This window comes from Rhipicephalus microplus, chromosome 1 (assembly GCF_043290135.1).
Source record: "Rhipicephalus microplus isolate Deutch F79 chromosome 1, USDA_Rmic, whole genome shotgun sequence".
NCBI lineage: Eukaryota > Metazoa > Arthropoda > Arachnida > Ixodida > Ixodidae > Rhipicephalus > Rhipicephalus microplus.
This window is the reverse complement of record NC_134700.1, coordinates 132,932,730-132,942,429: the sequence shown is the minus strand read 5'-3', so window position 1 is coordinate 132,942,429 and position 9,700 is coordinate 132,932,730. Positions and strand designations below refer to the sequence as shown.

The following is a 9,700-nucleotide window of genomic DNA, read 5'->3' as shown; positions in this document are numbered from 1 at the left end:
TGCATGCCGCAGCTTTTTCGAAGTTCTTTTTTTACTCGAGCTGTTCAAGGCATCGAAAATACTGTCCATACGATCACAAAGTTGAGCTGCAGTGATGGCCAAGGCAGGCAGCACCTTTGCATACACCATTGCCGTGATAGCAATCGAAACTGATGCACTGAGGACCTGAGTTGCTCTGCTGACCTTCATATTAGAAAAAGGTTTTTGATGAACGTGCCGTTCAGTCAACTTTGGAGCCAATCGCAACCGCAACTCATGTGAGGATCGGTAAAGGCTTACAATGTGCGACCAGTTAACGATGTCATCCCCAATGTATAACTTGTGTGCTTGGACATTATTGAGCGTTGTTTTAAATAAATGCGGAACATCAAAAATGTATTACACCCGCTCACCATTAACTTCAAAAAAAGGCTTCGCTACAGTCAGTTTTAGTTGGTTAGCAAGACTTTCATTTGAACTGCCCTGGTCACAAATGACTGCTTTCACTGCAATATTAACGCTCCTAAACTCCAAAATGAGTAACACCAGCAAGTTATGCATAACAGATGATGATGTTGATGCGTGCCCTATAGTAAAAGCAACCGGTTGAACCCACTTTCTCGAAACACCAACAAGAAGAAAAACCAGTGCTCGATCAGCAATGGTTGAAGTGCGATGAGTGCCATCATCTGTTAAACCCTGGACAATGTCTCTTGCGGCATCATAGTACAAATTCTTTTTGAGTGCTATTTCGTCGAAAACTAAAGCGCACACTCGGTCCCGTTGATTCCAAGCTTGAGTATTTGTTGCAATGGAAGAAAGAATTCCTGGAATTATGCCTGGAGTCATCTTTACATTAGCTAGCCACCTCCCTAATGAACGCCGGGAGGGCAAAGAAAAATATGGAGCCAGAAATCGGTATGCTCGCGGACCTCGGAAGTTTACGTGAAGAGCGAATTTCTTGAACCACACGGGAAACTGCTTGCCCTTGCGTTTGGGCCTCAAGCGAACATGTGCAGAAAGAAGTTTAAAAACCTCCTCGGTGACGTGCGGTCGAATAACTCAAAGAGCCTTTGAAGTCTATGACGATGCTTGGTGAGGCTGTCTTTGCAGTCTTTTGATAGTTTTCCCCTGTGCTGCTACTTTGGCTTGCAGATGTTTAATGGTTTGCTTGTACTTCATTGATGGAGACATTGTCGCTGGCACACAGGAACGCCCTGGAATAAACAAAAAATGGATGTAAAAGCGAAGAACAACTAATCCCATACGAGCACTTTCCTCGCTCTTTCAGACCCTGGGGCACAACTTTCTGTGGTGCAGAGTTTTCGATTCCACTACCTAAAAACAAACCATTCACAATGTTGACAATGTACAAAAAAAATGAATATCACTGAGAGCCCACCCTTACATTTTGTAAGTGCACACGTTGTGTCATTTTGAGGATAGTTTCCTCAGAATGTCCTAAACATAAAATAGCTGCATTAAAAACAGCTGCAATAGTCACCATTTTCTCTAGGGCAGTCAGGCGTGGAGCTGTTGGCGGAGACGTCTTCTAGAGGGTCTTGTGAAGCTTGTTCAGTGCCTCGGACAGTGCTGTCGGAACAATCTTGCGAGCGGCCTGTGGAAGTCTCTATATCAATCCACTCTGGCGTTGAAGTGACCATACAGATTACCGGTCACACAAGTTCCTTTTGTGACAGCTGAACGACTGGTTAAGGTTTTCTCCGGCTGGACGAAGTCAGCAGAAATTCTTTCACCAGCTACAAGGGAGCTGCCACCTGCAGAGGTTTGGTCAACAGTCAATTTGGGTAAAAAAAAAAAGAAATCGCGATACTGAACGCACCCTGCTCATCGGGGCACCTCAATGTGTGGGAGCCACTTTTTGAAGCCTCTACCGCAGGTCCTGAAGAAATAAAATTACGACAATGTGTCAGTAAGAGGCTTAAAATAACACAAACTGAAGCTCATCCGCGTCTTGCAGTGCAGCTTCTGCAGTCATGTCACAGTCACTATTTGAAGCGACGCTCAGAGAACCTGCATATATGTGCAGTTGGTACAAGTTACATAGCTTGTAGCATGGGGAAACTTAAACAGCTCTTTCAAACGCATAAATTGGTCAAACGTGGAAGAAAAGAGAAGGCACCAACTAGGAAACAAGTAATTTGCGATTTTTGGAATTATCAACAGTGCCAGCTTTCACTGATGAAAGGTATATGTACGTGTGCACTCAGGCTTGAAGATAACGTGAAATAGCCCTTTAAAGTCTTTCAATACAAGTTGCGCAGGTCAAGAGCATCGAAAAAAGACAGAAATGTGAAGCTGCTGTTAGGAAGGTAATAGCCCACAATTCACAAAATTTCAGACTTTTCAAGTGGTACTTCTATAGTGAGGTTTCTCCATCGACTACAAAGATCTTCGCGGTTAACTGTCGCCACTGATTCAATACAAGTGGCTGCTATTGCACATATTTGAGTTTCAGTCAATTACTTACATGGTGCAGCTGGTTGCACACTGGGAACAGCCATTCTTGTAAGCCTTGTGTGCCCAGGGTCCATGAAACTTTGAGCAGTAAAATGGTCGCTACAAACCCTGTACGTTGCGTACAATAGGCTGGCCGGCTTACTCAGGAGATCATCGCGTCCAGCATACTGCATCCATGCTTTCATCCTGCATTGGCAATGAGATATCAGCTGAAAGGGGAAGTGCTTGAATAGTGATTTTTTTATTGTTACCCTCACTGAGCAAGTACGATCAATAAGCCTAAAGACAACCATACAAAAGCTTTAACACACCGGCCTTTCCGTGGTATGCGGAAGAAACTAGTCCCAGGCTTCTTGTGGGTTCTGCCATTGTTGAAGCACCACGATACACAGCAGTAGCTGCCGTAGCTTGAACCGCCGGACGGCACGGCATCAGCACGGTCTGAAAATGTTAGTAAGTGGATGCTTCGCGGTCAAATTACGAAAAAGATATGTGCACGTCATAAGTGTACCAGCAAACCCCTTTGAATGATTAGCTAATCAATGCACAATACAAAAGCAGTGATACATCTCTGACCCATAAAACTATGACTTAGAAAGATAGACGTCAAGACCACGTACAAAGATCTTCAGAAGTTTCCAGGCCGCCATCCCTTGTACTGCAATGGTATCGCGGCCTGGGAACTTTAGAACACCTTCGTGCGTACGCAGTATCAGCAGTACATTGGGAAGAAAAATCGTAGTTGAAATTTGTACGGTAAAATTACATTGGAAACGTCAAAAAAATCTGTGGGCAGCTTGCACTAGTGGCACAAGGCTAGCGAAGAAACGAAGGTGATGGCCACTTGGCTAGTCCAGATTTGCCTCCCGCACACCAAGAATTATTCGTGTTCCGAGCCTTCGGAAAACGCGTCTTGAAGCATGCGAGGCCCAGCGAACGCTTCTCAATATTTTGCACCGAGCCTATGACCTAGCTGCCCAGCTATGCTCAGCGCACAGACGCTCGCGTCCGTGGCAGACGCAGCACGCGTCGCCTCGGCTTGACGCCGGGCCGCCTTTGCTATACCGCATACGTTGCACAATGTTCCCGTCTAGGCGCCGCATAGAGCCACAAACTTTCTTTTTAGCGAACCTCCCCGCCCTTACAAGCTTCAGAAAAAGGTTACAACTGCGTGAATTAGACGCCGCGTAAGAAACAAACTCGCACACACGAAGCGCAACGTGTGTGTGTGCATCTTCCTATGTTTGTTGCATGGTGTCTTATTCGCGCAGGTGTAATCGTTTTCTGAAGAAAATGACTCAACAAGCCCAACAACATGTCATGCAACAAGCTTCGCTTGAAAACGTGCCTCACCTGTTATCTCACGCACGAAAACGCCGACGCAGCCGACGTTGACAAGAGCAACGAAAGCTTCCCGCTGTCAGTCATGCATGGGCTTGTCGCTGGGTCAATGGTGTTTATGACAGTACGGCTGAAGAAAAATAATCGCGTAAGGTGTGTCGAATAAACAGTTTTTATGTATAAAGAACATACCAGATTTGGGCATATAATTATTATTTTGTAAAAACAATTGTGTTGCATTGATTATAACTGTTTTTTTTTTTTTGCGCTTGCGTCCTCTGACGTTTGGTGAGAGCACTAGTTCGTTACGTAGTCGTGACGCACTTCCTGAGTCCAGGTTTCGCGGAGTGTCCTCTCTTGTCTTTTTCTTTCTCTATGGTTTTATTTTCGAGCGCGAGCCGCCGCCGCCTTGCGCGAACGCCGCTATGCAGCCTTGTACTTTCGCCGACCTTGTGAACGCGCGTGCGCGTCAAAACGGCTTTTATATTGCTACACCGGGCCACCTAGCGTACGGCGCCGCCGACGAACACGTGATCGCCGACGTCTTCGTTTGACGTCATTCCAATTTTCTCGCGTGCTCGCACATCGGGTTTTCATCTCCGAGCGCGAGCTGCCGCCGCCTTGCGCGTATCATACTTTTTATCGGAAAACCGTGAATCGTCCACTGGCCGCATCCGCCCGTCGTCATTCTGGCTGTCTGTGTGACGCACGGACGGACGGACGTATGGACGAACGCTGGTACAAACGCACGAGAGGGTGGGCGGAGGGATGGGCGAATGGGAGGATGCATAGATGAATGGATGGACGCCCGCATGAACGGATGGACAGACGGACGGATGCATGAACGAACGCAGAGACAGGCGCACGTACGGACGCAGTCGATTCCACAGATTGACGCATGAATGAACGTAAGAGAGGACGGACGGATGGACGCATGAACGCACGGACGGATGGACGCAAGGATAGATGGAAGCGCGGATGGACTGATGCACGCTTCACTTCACTCATCACCATTAACTCCAAGGATATGCTGCGATTTTTATTATTTATCATGCTAAAATTAACGTTCTCTAATATCCTACCATTTGCATTTTCCAGCGTTTATGCATTTCATTAGATGTACTAGTACCGCCCTCTACTGCTGGTTTAAGACCTAATGCGAGGTGGCTATATACGATTACAACAGGAAGCTCAGGCCTTCGCTCCTCAAAAAATCCGGCCAGGTTCGCCTGCGCGTGCGCTTATACTGTGAGCGAGAAAGGGGAAGGGAGCGCGTGGGTTGCCGCGCTATCGCGGCAACCATCAGCGCGGGGCTCGTGCCACCACAGCAGGCGGGAGCTTTTACCGGCTATGCTCTCAACGCGAAAGAACGGTGCCAAAACTGTACCTAAAGCAGCCGTGTGCTTTTGCACCAGGTTTTCCTAGAGACACGTGAGTTCGCATCTAAATGAGTTGAATGCCAGCCTCACTTCGTATAACATTGCAATTTGCTGCTATCACATGCATTGCTTTGCCCTTTTGCCAAAACTGAGATTTTTTTTTTCGTGGGTGGTACAACGCATTTGAATTATTCCGTTTAGTTGACAATGGGCACGCGTAGGTGCGCGGACTAGTGATCGAAACACTCATTTTAGAACCGACGGGACCTGAGTTCTAACCCTGCCGACAGTAAAAAAAAATTGTATTTTGACTCATAACTTTAGAGCATGGCGGCTATGTTAGGAGGGCTTATTGGAACGCCAGCATTGCGAGCTTCAGAAGCCCATCATGCAAGCTTCATTGAAAACGTGATGGGTGGCGCTGGCGTAAAAGAAACTGGACTTTTCGAGAGTTTGCGAGGTTTAATGAACTGGTATGCCACCAGACAAAATGCGACACACACAAAAAAAATCTCTTTGCTACAGTATGTTTAGGACTGCTCACAAAATAATGCGTGCTCATTCCATTAGGTTTTCGTGTTTTTTTTGTTTGTTTTCCGTTGATACCCTTGCAAGAGTCATTTCGCTTTACGCTAATGCGATGAACGCTTAATGCTCTCAGCGATGAAAATTGATTTCTCAGGCTACAAAACTGCGCGCCGCCCATAGCACGCTTTATTCACTCCTCATGTCAATAGGAATTTGACGCGCAGTATAAATAAGGCCGCATCAGATTACACTATTAACGAATGACTCACTCTATTATGTTGCACATTCACCTCTGCACCACGCCATTGCTGTTCGAAAAAGAAAGTTTTGTACCTCAATGTGATCGATTTTGCCGATAAGTGTCTAGCTGCCCTGAACTGCACACAATACAAAATTTTAGAACTCACTAAGTGCATGGTGTTCGATAGATTCTGTAACTTGAGGCTAAAATCGAAGTAGAATAGCCGAAAATAAAAAAATACATTTTCAAATAAACTCATACACTAAGAACACGTATAGATATATCCGAAACTAAGTTTTTGTTTTAGTTAGGTGAAGTGGGATTAAATAAATTATACAATACATACTATTTTTCTACATCTGTGAATAATCGTATTGATCAGACTAATGCCGCCACGATTTCACCCGGTAGCTGTCTTGCTTAATCGTCACCTTCATCAACACCAACAGCCCTAAAATACGAGATGTGGCTTCTCATCTCCGAATGATGGTGTAAAACTTGTACTGTCGATGTGTCGTTAGTAGTGTTAGCACTAATTTGTGCGTGTTAAAATTTCTCGGTTTTTGCACCTCAAATGAAGTCATACCAAGAAGTCCCAGTGCCCTATTGAACACCGAACTGGCAGGGACCAGCATCTGCATTAAAGTGCTAAACAACCAAATATTCCTCAAGCGACTAACTTTACTGGCATAATAGGATCAAACTATCGGTGCATGTAACCGCAGCTACCGTTGAAACTTTAATGTTCATCGTAAGAAGTTAAAGATAAGGACCTCTGTTGCATTTTGGTGCTTTGCCGCAACTACACGCTTGGTGTTTAGCAATGGAAATTGTGCGAAAGTAGTGCGGATCAGATATTAGAAAAAACTAACGCCGATCTGAAGGGTGGCAAGACGGGCGTGGTTTGCAACAATGTCGCTTTTAACAGTGACCTCTATGACTAAAATTTAGGTCGTGTACTCTCCGAACTAATTATGGATGGATGGATGGATGGATGGATGGATGGATGGATGGATGGATGGATGGATGGATGGATGGATGGATGATGGACTGACGGATGGACCGACTGACCGACCGACCGACCGACCAACCGACCGACTGACCGACTGACTGACGGACGGACGAACTGACTGACTGACTGACAAACAAACGGATGGACGGATGGACGGACGGACGGATGGATGGATGGATTGACGGATAATAGACGTTTTTAAAAGGCTATCCGCAAGGTGTAAAAGTGTTTATATAGAAATCTTTCAGAAACTTCGCACTCGCTCAAAATTAACCAAACTTTTTGCATGCGATAAGTGCAGATAGCTTTACTTGTAGAAACCCGCACGTCGCTAGCACAATGTCTCACACTTTCGGCATGTGAGGATGAATCTGCCATCCACTACGCACCGTATTCCTGAGATAAGCGACGCCTTTAAGGGTCTCATCACTGTACGTAAGAGTGTCAGATGTGCTTCGCACCAGCGTGTCTACCGGTGCTTTCTCACCATGGCAAGCTGTATTTCCTTCTGCGGGGCTTTTCCTTACAAATGGCAACGTATTTTTTCTATCCAAATATACTTGCTGCCCAGAAATATTTTCTGAAGCACTACTCATATTCCTATCCATCCACATGAGGTCCGATAGCATATTTTTGTTGTATAATCTGTTTACTAGCTTTTATCCAGCATTCAAGCAAATGATCACCAATGAAACTTTGTTTCTAACTAATTGGGCCAACTTCCACTTGTAGCGGTGAAACTGAGAAAGCAGTGAAAGCGGGCAGTCTTTCTCGGGCTACCATCGAAGCCGTCTATAAAGACAGCCAGCTAAGCCTAGGTAGCTTCACAAACATAGAATAGAGAAATTCAGGTCTGGGACAACGAAGTTGAGTCTAAGAGAGCCAAGTTGAGGCTCTCTCTTCTTTTTTATTCAGTTCTCACTCCTTTTCTCCCAATTTCTTTGCCACTGTTTATTTCTTGGTCAGTTTTTTCCCTTTCGATTCTGCTTTTTTAAGGATTTTTCTTTTTACAGTTTTTCACGCCAATAGTAGCGCTATAACTTGGTTCACATAAATATATACCTTGACAGCGTATACCCGGATAGTTGAGTGGTTACGAGGCTCAGCTGCTGACCGTGCAAACCCGGGTTTCAATCCCGCCTCACAGAGAACACCTCTTTCATTTTATTTATGCGATCTCTCTCTCTCTGCCTCCTTCTATTCTGCTCGCCTCCTCATCTTGATCCTTGTATTCACTTCGCCGAGCAGAGTTTTCGCTATACGCTACCATTTATGCGCTTCAGGGGTCTTATGGCGGCACCACACGAACAACAAGTAATTAATCTCTCTTCCCTAGGCTGCACCATGCTTTTCATATACTCTCCCTTGCTGTCTCCGCTTTACCTCACACCTGCTGTACTCGGTAGTGGCTTGCCTTACTTTGGCGATCCATAGAATGTAGAGCACTTTGCATCACTCGTTAAAAATAACAGTTTTAAAGGCACACTCTAAAGTTAAAAGGGTACTCAAGAGAAAAAAGGTTTTTTTAATAAGACTACCTAATTTACTCGGACGATAACAAGATCACGACACTTGCCGCGAGTGTTAACAAGCTAATGTTCCTGAAAGTAGTAAATTCTTGGGGGCATTTTACTCCTCTGAATTGATTGAATGTTTCAATTTAGTGTTTCTTCTAGGACTACCACTGGTAAAACTTGCGCCTGCGAGAAGTGTTCAGCAACACGCGCCCTCTCTACTAATGGCATGAGATTATGCGCAATCCCTATCATTGAAGCAAGAACTCCGGGCCAGCACAAAAACCTCTCAGCCAGTTGGTGTTATAAAGACCAGCCAGAGTGGCGGAGCAATGTACTGGCAACGAAAGACCACATTGTCTTGAGCTGAGAATGAACTTTATTTCACTACTTGATGCTGCACCCGGTTGTACCCGGTGCTGCCAGAACTGATTAATATCTGGGGTTTAACGTCCCAAAGCCGCCACATGATTATGATAAACGCCGTAGTGGAGGGCTCTTGAAATTTCGACCACTTCGGGTTCTTTAACGTGCCCCCAAATCTGAGCACACGGGCCTACTACAGTGCTGCTAGAACTGAAACATATGACCATGCTCAGTATGATCTTCACCGCGCGAGTGCGTGGCTCAGCGCACTGCAAGGTTTCAAAGTGGCATATATTTGGGTGACCATGAGGGTGATCGTGGCATATTTCCGTGAAAGAGTCCGGGTTACCTTGCGAGCACTCTGCACCTCCACTTGTTTGCTTTGACACTCAGGTATCATTTCGGTAACTAGTACTACCACAAGGCAAAACAAAAATGGCCGGGCTAGCTTGCATATTCAATTTCACCCTCCAAGTTGTCATTTTCAATGCTGGCATCACCATATCACGTATACTATAGCGATGGCAAAGGTGGGCACAAGCGCAGGCGATGCGGACTTGCAAGAACCAGCGAATCCTCCCCTGTTAACGACAACAACAACAAAAAACTGGTTGTACGACTCGCGCCACTGTAGGACCTTTCATTGAACTTGACCACACGCTCACATGGTGTTGCTCCAACTGACCGTGATAGTGGCGACCACTCTGGCGCGCTCACATCGGCAATGTCGGTGGCATGGGAACCACGAAAGGCGACCGAATACGGACCCTACCCGAGCACCACGAGCAATTGAACGCAGTTTAATCTATTCCAGGACACTCACCTCTCCATCAGTGGACATGCGAGACCAATGACAAGT

The 9,700-nt window shown here is 45.8% G+C and overlaps 1 long non-coding RNA gene across 1 annotated transcript; it reads right to left on the bottom strand.

Moving 5' to 3' along the window:
• Positions 1 to 1,078: 1,078 nt before the first annotated feature.
• Positions 1,079 to 2,644, bottom strand: LOC142768815 (uncharacterized). The gene is made up of 4 exons (XR_012885483.1): positions 2,471 to 2,644; positions 1,823 to 1,882; positions 1,484 to 1,757; positions 1,079 to 1,196 (listed from the first exon to the last, which is right to left on the bottom strand). It is a non-coding gene; the product is annotated as an uncharacterized LOC142768815 (long non-coding RNA).
• Between the last annotated feature and the right edge of the window lie 7,056 nt (positions 2,645 to 9,700).